Genomic DNA, 9,416 nt, shown 5'->3' with positions numbered 1-9,416 from the left:
TCTCTCACAGCAAGACGATCGTGACAATACCCAATAATGAAAAAGCAAAAACAAGTTTTTAGATTTAAAAAAAATTATGTATAAATAAAAAACAGATGAAATATTACATTTACATAACATTTCAGACCCTTTCCTCAGTACTTTGTTGAAGCTTCTTTGGCAGCTATTACAGCATCGAGTCTTCTTGGGTATGACATTACAAGCTTGGCACACCTGTATTTGGGGAGTTTCTCCCATTCTTCTCTGCAGATCATATCAAACTCTGTCAGTTTGGATGGGGAGCGTAGTTGCACAGCTATTTTCAGGTCTCCCCAGAGATGTTCTATCGGGTACAAGTCCAGGCTCTGGGCCACTCAAGGACATTCAGAGACTTGTCCCGAAGCCACTCCAGCGTTGTCTTGGCTGTGTGCTTAGAGTCATTGTCCTGTTGGAAGGTAAACCTTCGCCCCAGTCTGAGGTCTTGAGCACTCTGAGGCAAGTTTTCATCTTTTCCTCAATCCTGACTATTCTCCAAGTCACTGCCGCTGAAAATTCAAAAAGAGTAAGATAAAAGAATAACAAATACTTAAATAGCAGCAGTAAATAACAATAGTGGGCTATATAAAGGGGGTACCGGTACAGAGTTAATGTGTCAATGTGCGGCGGCACCAGTGTCAAGGTAATTGAGGTAATTATGTACATGTAGATAGAGTTATTAAAGTGGCTTTGCATAGATAATAACAGAGAGCAGCAGCAGCGTGGGGGGGTGGGGGGGGGGGAAATGCAAATAGTCTGTGTAGCCATTTGATTTAATTTTTAAGGCCTTCCTCTGACACCGCCTGGTATAGAGGTCCTAGATGGCAGGAGGCTTAGCCCCGGCGATATACTGGGCCGTACGCACCACCCTCTGTAGTGCCTTGCGGTCGGAGGCTGAGCAGTTGCCATACAAGGCAGTGATGCAACCTGTCAGGATGCTCTCGATGGTGCAAAACCTTGAGGATCTGAGGACCCATGCCAAATATTTTTAGTGTCCTGAAGGGTAATAGGTTTTGCCGTGCTCTCTTTACAACTGTCTTGGTGTGCTTGGACCATGTTAGTTTGTTGGTGATGTGGACGTCAAGGAACATGAAGCTCTCACCCTGCTCCCCTAGAGCCCCGTCAATGAGAATGGGGCGTGCTCGGTCCTCCTTTTCCTGTAGCCCACAGTCATCAACTTTGTCTTGATCACATTGAGGGGGATGCTGTTGTCCTTGTACCACAAGGCCAGGTCTCTGACCTCCTCCCTACAGGCTGTCTCATCGTTGTCGGTGATCAGGCCTACCCCTGTTGTGTCATCAGCAAACTTAATGATGGTGTTGGAGTTGTGCCTGGCCACTGAGCACACACCCCTGAGGGGCCCCTTTTGAGGATCAGCGTGGTGGATGTGTTGTTACTTACCTTTACTATCTGGGTGGCGGCCGGTCAGGAAGTCCAGGATCCAGTTGCAGGGGGAGGTGTTTATACCAAGGGTCCTTAGCTTAGTGATGAGCTTTGAGGGCACTGTGGTGTTGAACGCTGAGCTGTAGTCAATGAATAGCTTTCTCACATAGATGTTCCTTTTGTCCAGGTTGGAAAGGCAGTGTGGAGTGCAATAGAGATTGCACCATCTGTGGATCTGTAGGTGCGGTAAGAAAATTGGAGTGGGTCTAGGGTTTCTGGGATAATGGTGTTTATGTGAGCCATGACCAGCCTAAACACGTGAGTGCTACGGGGCGTTAGTCATTTAGGCATGGTTACCTTAGTGTTCTTGCGCACAGGGACTATCGTGGTCTGCTTGAAATATGTTGGTATTACAGACTCAGACAGGAAGTGGTTGAAAATGTGAGTGAAGACACTTACCAGTTGGTCAGCGCATGCTCGGAGTACACGTCCTGGTAATCCATCTGGCCCAGCGGTCTTGTGAATGTTGACCTGTTTAAAGCTTTTACTCACATCGGCTGCGGAGAGCTGGATCACACAGTCGTCCGGAACAGCTGTGCTCTCATGCATGTTTCAGTGTTACTTGCCTCAAAGCGAGCATAACAGTTTGCAAGCCCTGCCACATCCAACTAGTGTGGGAGCCAGTGTAGTGCGATTTGATCTTAGTCCTGTATTGACACTTTGCCTGTTTGATGGTTCGTCAGAGGACATAGCGGGATTTCTTATAAGCTTCCGGGTTAGAGTCCCGCTTCTTGAAAGCAGCAGCTCAACCCTTTATCTCAGTGCGAGTGTTGCCTGTAATCCATGGCTTCTGGTTGGGGTACGTACAGTCACTGTGGGGATGATGTCCTCAATGCACTTATTCATAAAGCCAGTGACTGATGTGGTGTACTCCTTAACTTCTCTGGGATAGTTGGGACGCTAGCGTCCCAACTGACAAGCACCCCCAACCCCCCCCCCCCCCTCACTGATTAGCATCGCGTCACAATGAAAAAGGAAAATCTAAATATCATTAAATCACAAGTCCAAGACACCAAATGAAAGATACAGATCTTGTGAATAAAGCCACCATTTCAGATTTTTAAAATGTTTTACAGGGAAGACAAAATATGTAAATCTATTAGCTAACCACGTTAGCAAAAGACACCATTTTTCTTTGTCCACCATTTTTTCTCTCCACCAGTAGCTATCACCAATTCGGCCAAATAAAGATATTGATAGCCACTAACCAAGAAAAAAACTCATCAGATGACAGTCTGATAACATAGTTATTGTATAGGATAGGTTTTGTTAGAAAAATGTGCATATTTCAGGTAGAAATCATAGTTTACAATTGCACCCACCATCACAACTCGACTAGAATAAATGCAGAGAGTAACGTGTATTACCTAATTACTAATCATAAAACATTTCTTAAAAATACACAGCTCACAGCAATGGAAAGACACAGATCTTGTGAATTCAGACAATATTTCAGATGTTCTAAGTGTTTTACAGCGAAAACACAATAAATCGTTATATTAGCATACCACATATGCAAACGTTACCCGAGCATTGATTCAAGCCAAAGAGAGCGATATCGTTATCATCGCCAAAATATATTAATTTTTTCACTAACCTTCTCAGAATTCTTCCGATGACACTCCTGTAACATCATATTACAACATACATATAGAGTTTGTTTGAAAATGTGCATATTTAGCCACAAAAAGACGTGGTTATACAATGAGAATAGTAGCCAACCCGGGCTGAAAATGTCGGGCGCCATTTTGGACAGTGACCTAGCGTATAACTAATCTAAACTAATCATAAACTTTACTAAAAAATATAGGGTGGACAGCAATCGAAAGACAAATTAGTTCTTAATGCAATCGCTGAATTACATTTCTAAAATTATCCTTACTGTGCAATACAGGGTTCGCCAAGCGAAGCTACACAAAACAAAATGGCGGCTTATGCGTTTGACATTTTTCCACAGAATAACGATTTATCATCAAAAATAGTTCTTACTATGAGCTGATCTTCAATCAGAATCTTGGGCAATGTATCCTTTCTCTGGTCTAATCGTCTTTTGGTCGAAAGATGTCCTCTTGTCTTGTCGAAATGGCCACTAACGTTCGACCGGTACTGGAAACGTGCCCAGCGCTTCAAAGTGCATAACAAAGAAATGCCTCAAAATCGCACTAAACGGATATAAATTGCTATAAAACGGTTTAAATTAACTACCTTATGATGTCTTTAACACCTATAACGAATAAAAACATGACCGGCGATATATAAGTGGCTATAAAAAAGCTTGGAAGGAGGCCAGTCCGACGACCACTCTGCGTCGAGCCCACTGTTGAAAAGGACGTTCTTTCCGCTCCAGGGTCTATTTATAGAGCCGGATTGCGCAATCCACTCCATTCAAAATCTCCCCGCTTACTGACATCTAGAGGAAGGCGTAGACAGTGTTTGTAGCATCATAGCATTCACAGGGACTTATGAACTGACCTGGGAGCAGGGGCCAAGATTTCTGCAATCTCACTCCCTGGCAGGAAAAGTGCTGTAGAATGAGTTCTGTTTCACTCAGAGACATAATTCCAACGGTTATAGAAACTAGAGAGTGTTTTCTATCCAATAATAACAATAATATGCATATTGTACGAGCAAGAATTGAGTACTAGGCAGTTTAATTTGGAGACCAATTTTCCCTAAGTCGAAACAGCACCCCCTATATCACAGAGAGGTTAATGCCATTGACGAATCCCGGGAACATATTCCAGTCTGTGCTAGCAAAACAGTCCTGTAGCTTAGCATCTGCTTCATCTGACCACTTTTTTATTGACCGAGTCACTGGTGTGTCCTGCTTGAATTTTTAGCTTATAAGCAGGAATCAGGAGGATAGAGTTATGGTCAGAATTGCCAAATGGAGGGTGAGGGAGAGCTTTGTACATGTGTCTGTGTGTGGAGTAAAGGTGGTCCAGAATTTGAAATTAGGTAAAGCTGATTAGAGTTTCCCTGCATTAACGTCCCCGACCACTAGGAGCACCACCTCTGAATGAGCGTTTTCCTGTTTGCTTAAGGCGGAATACAGCTCATTGAGTGCAGTTTTAGTGCCAGCCTCGGTCTGTGGTGGAATGTAGACAGCTACGAAAAATTCAAATGAAAACTCTCTACTGCTTATCATGAGATACTCTACCTCAGGTGAGCAAAAGCTTGAGACTTCCTTAGATATCAGGCACCAGCTATTGTTTACAAATATGCATTAGCCCCTGCCCCATGTCTTACCAGAGGCTGCTGTTCTGTCCTGCCGATAGAGTGTATAACCCGCCAGCTGTATGTTCTTAATGTTATTGTTCAGCCACGATTCGGTGAAACCGAGTTTTTAATGTCCCGTTGGTGGGATATATGTGCTTTAAGTTTGTCCCATTTATTTTCCAGCGATTGAACGTTAGCTAGTAGAACGGAAGGCAAGGGCAGATTAGTCACTCGTCACCTGATCCTCACAAGGCATCCTGATCTCTTTCCGCGAAACCTATGTTTCCTTTTCCAGCGAATCACGTGGATCTGGGCCTGGTCGGGTGTCTGTAGCATATCCCTCGCATCCGACTCATTGAAGAAGAACTCCTCGTCCAATTTGAGGTGAGTAATCCCAGTTCTGATGTCCAGAAGCTCTTTTCGGTCATAAGAGACGGTAGCAGCGACATTATGTACCAAACAAATTATGAACGACGCAAAACAACTAACAAAATATCATGATTGGTTAAGAAAAGCTAAGACGGCAGCCCTCCCCTCCGGCACCATCTTGAACTCGGAGCTCTACGGACAATTCCTTTGACCTCATGGCTTGGTTTTTGCTCTGACACACTGTCAACTGTGGGACCTTATATAGACAGGAGTGTGCCTTTCCAAATCATGTCCAATCTTAACACAGCTGGACTCCAATCAAGTTGTAAAAATCTATGAAATGATCAATGGAAACAGGATGCACCTGAGCTCAATTTTGAGTCTCATAGCAAAGTGTCTGAATACTTATGTAAATAAGGTATTTCTGTTGTTTGTATTTTATACATTTTGCTTTGTCATTATGGGGTATTGTGTGTAGATTGCTGAGGAATTTGTATTTATTTCATTCATTTTAGAATAAGGCTGTAAACGTAACGAAATGTGGAAAAAGTCAAGGGGTCTGAATACTCTCCGATGGCTACTAAAAAGGTACATTAGGTCTACTTATATGTTTAGCCAAAACAAAGTTTCTACAGGTAGAAAAGTATACATGATCAGCTAACAGTACATCAGCAAATGTGCCCTTCTGCTAACTGCTTAACAGGCAGAGCCCACAAAGGATGGGAAATTAACCTAAACCACTCATACTTGCCAGGTATAGTTAACTTTTATTTCATATCACTCAAATATCCAATTAATGGCTACTGTGACCTATCTGAAATGAAATGATCAACTGATGTTTACTGATCATGAAAAGCATGCAATTACTTGCTGTTTTACTCTGGTGATAGAGCTAAATCTGCACAATTGTTTCGCATGGAATAATATTTTAAAAGAAATGTTCTGACTATTTGTATTTGTATTAATTATGGATCCCCATTAGCTGCTGCCAATGCATTAGCTTCTCTTCATTGGTTCCGGCAAAATTAAGGCAGTTATACAATTTTAAAAACATTACAATACATTCATAACAGATTTCACAACACACTAAGTGTGTGCCCTCAGACCCCTACTCCACTACCACATATCTACAACACAAAATCCATGTGTACGTGTGTGTATAGTGTGGATGTTATCGTGTGTGTGCATGTGTCTGTGCCTATGTATGTGTTTCTTCACAGTCTCCGCTGTTCCATAAGGAGTTTTTTTATCTGTTTTTTTTAAAATCTGATTCTGATTCTTACCTGATGTAGAATAGAGTTCCATGTAGTCATGGCCAGTAGTACTGTGCGCCTCCCATAGTCTGTTCTGGACTTGGGGACTGTGACGAGACCTCTGGTGGCATGTCTTGTGGAGTATGCATGGGTGTCTGAGCTGTGTGCTAGTCATTTAAACAGACAGCTTGGTGCTTTCAACATGTCAATACCTCTCACAAATACGTAGTGAGGAAGTCAATCTCTCCTCCACAGCCAGAAGAGATTGACATACATATTATTAATGGTAGCTCTGTGTACATCCAAGGGCCAGCCGTGCTGCCCTGTTCTGAGCCAATTGCAATTTTCCTAAGTCCCTCTTTGTGGCACCTGACCACACTACCGAACAGTAGTCCAGGTGCGACGAAACTAGAGCCTGTAGGACCTGCCTTGTTGATGGTGATGTTAAGAAGGTAGAGCATCGCTTTATTAGGGACTGTAACGCTCGTCGTGGGTGGAAGAAGAGGAGGACCAATGCGCAGCGTGGTAAGTGTCCATATTGTTTTAATACGAATACTGAACAAAAACAATAAAACGACAAAACGAACAGTCCTGTACGGTGAAGCAAAACACAGAACAGAAAATAATCACCCACAAAACACAATGAAAAACAGGATACCTAAATATGACTCCCAATCAGAGACAACGACTGACACCTGCCTCTGATTGAGAACCATACTAGGCCAAACACATAGAAAATTACCTACAGAACAAAAACATAGAAAACCAACATAGAATGCCCACCCCAACTCACGCCCTGACCAAACTAAAAATAAAGACATAAAAAAGGAACTAAGGTCAGAACGTGACAGTACCCCCCCCCCCCACCCCCACCCCACCCACCCACCCAAAGGTGCGGACTCAGGCCGCAAAACCTGAACCTATAGGGGAGGGTCTGGGTGGGCATTTACCGTGGTGGCGTCTCTGGAGCGGGACGTGGACCCCACTCCACCATAGTCTCGGCCCACTTATGTGGCACCTTAGGAGTAGCGAACCTCTCCACCGACTCCGGATTGGAGACCCTAGTAGAGGGCACCACTGGACTGAGGAGCGCCTCTGGACTGAGGGGCGCCTGGACTGACGGGCGCCTATGGACTGACGGGCGCCTATGGACTGACGGGCGCCTCTGGACTGAAGGGCGCCTCTGGACTGAAGGGTGGCTCCTGACTGAAGGGCGGCTCAGGCGGCTCCTGACTGAAGAGCGGCTCAGGCGGCTCCTGACTGAAGGGCGGCTCAGGCGGCTCCTGACTGAAGGGCGGCTCAGGCGGCTCCTGACTGAAGGGCGGCTCAGGCGGCTCCTGACTGAAGGGCGGCTCAGGCGGCTCCTGACTGAAGGGCGGCTCAGGCGGCTCCTGACTGAAGGGCGCCTCAGGCGGCTCCTGACTGAAGGGCGGCTCAGGCGGCTCAGGACAGACGGGCGGCTCAGGACAGACGGGCGGCTCAGGACAGAGGTGCGGCTCAGGCGGCTCAGGACAGACGGGCGGCTCAGGCCTGGAGAGAGAACCTGGAGGGAGGAGACGGAGAGACAGCCTGGTGCGTGGGGCTGCCACAGGACCCACCAGGCTGGGGAGACCTACAGGAGGCCTGGTGCTTGGAGGAGGCACCGGAAGGACCGGGCTGTGGGGGAGCACTGGAGCTCTGGTGTGCAGCCTTGGTACCACTCCCCCAGGCTGGATGATTACTCTAGCCCGGACCCTCCAGAGTGCAGGCACAGTTTGAACCGGGCTGTAGGTGAGCACTGGAGATCTAGTGCATACTACGCGCACCTCTCCCTTAGGTTCAACTCCCACATTCGCCCGGCACGAGCGGAGCGCAGGCATAGGACGCACTGCACCCTCCCAGCGCCCCGGTGACACAGCATGCAGAGCCGGCGCAGGATACCCTGGACCGAAACGACGTACCGGAGACCAGATACGCTGAGCCGGCACAATACACCCTGGCTGGATGCTCACACTCGCGTGACACTTTCGGGGGGCTGTCCTATAGCGCACCGGGGTATGGGCGCGTACTGGCGACACCGTGCGCTTAACCGCATAACGCGGTGCCTGACCAGTACAACGCTGCTTACGATAAGCACGAGGAGTGGGCTCAGGTCTCCAACCTGACTCTGCCACAATTTTTTGGGGGGGGCTGCCTCTCGTGCCTGTCGCGCTGCCGTGCTGCCTCCTCATATCGCCGCCGCTCAGCTTTCGCTGCCTCCAGCTCTGCCTTGGGGCGGCGATATTCCCCAGCCTGTGCCCAGGGTCCTTTTCCGTCCAAAATCTCCTCCCATGTCCAGGAGTCCAGAACTCGCTGCTGCCCGATACCACGCTGCTTGGTCCTTGGTTGGTGGGTGATTCTGTAACGCTCGTCATGGGTGGAAGAAGAGGGGGACCAATGCGCAGCGTGGCAAGTGTCTATATTGTTTTAATATGAATACTGAACACTGAACAAAAACAATAAAACGACAAAACGAACAGTCCTGTACGGTGAAGCAAAACACAGAACAGAAAATAATCACCCACAAAACACAGTGAAAAACAGGCTATCTACATATGGCTCCCAATCAGAGACAACGACTGACACCTGCCTCTGATTGAGAACCATACTAGGCCAAACACATAGAAAATTACCTACAGAACAAAAACATAGAAAAACAACATAGAATGCCCACCCCAACTCACGCCCTGACCAAACTAAAATAAAGACATTAAAAATTAACTGAGGTCAGAATGTGACAGGGACAGACTTCTCCCCATTTTAGCTTCTGTTTTATCAATATGTTTTGTCCACCTCAACCTGCTCATTTTCCACATTATTTATTACAATATTTAGTTGAGGTTCGTGGCTATAGGGTATAGTGAATAATTTTGCCCAAATATAATGCTTTTAGTTTTTTAAATATTTAGGACTAACTTATTCCTTGCCACCCATTCTGAAACTAACTTCAGCTCTTTGTTAAGTGTTTCAGTAATTTCAGTCGCTGTAGTAGCTGACGTGTATAGTGTTGAGTCATCCCCATACTGTACATAAACACACTGGCTTTACTCAAAGTCAGTGGCATGTCGTTAGTAAAGATTGAAAAAAGTAAGGGGCCTA

This window comes from Salvelinus fontinalis, chromosome 12 (assembly GCF_029448725.1).
Source record: "Salvelinus fontinalis isolate EN_2023a chromosome 12, ASM2944872v1, whole genome shotgun sequence".
Classification (NCBI taxonomy): Eukaryota; Metazoa; Chordata; class Actinopteri; order Salmoniformes; family Salmonidae; genus Salvelinus; species Salvelinus fontinalis.
The sequence above is the reverse complement of the archived record's forward strand: the minus strand, read 5'-3'. Positions refer to the sequence as shown.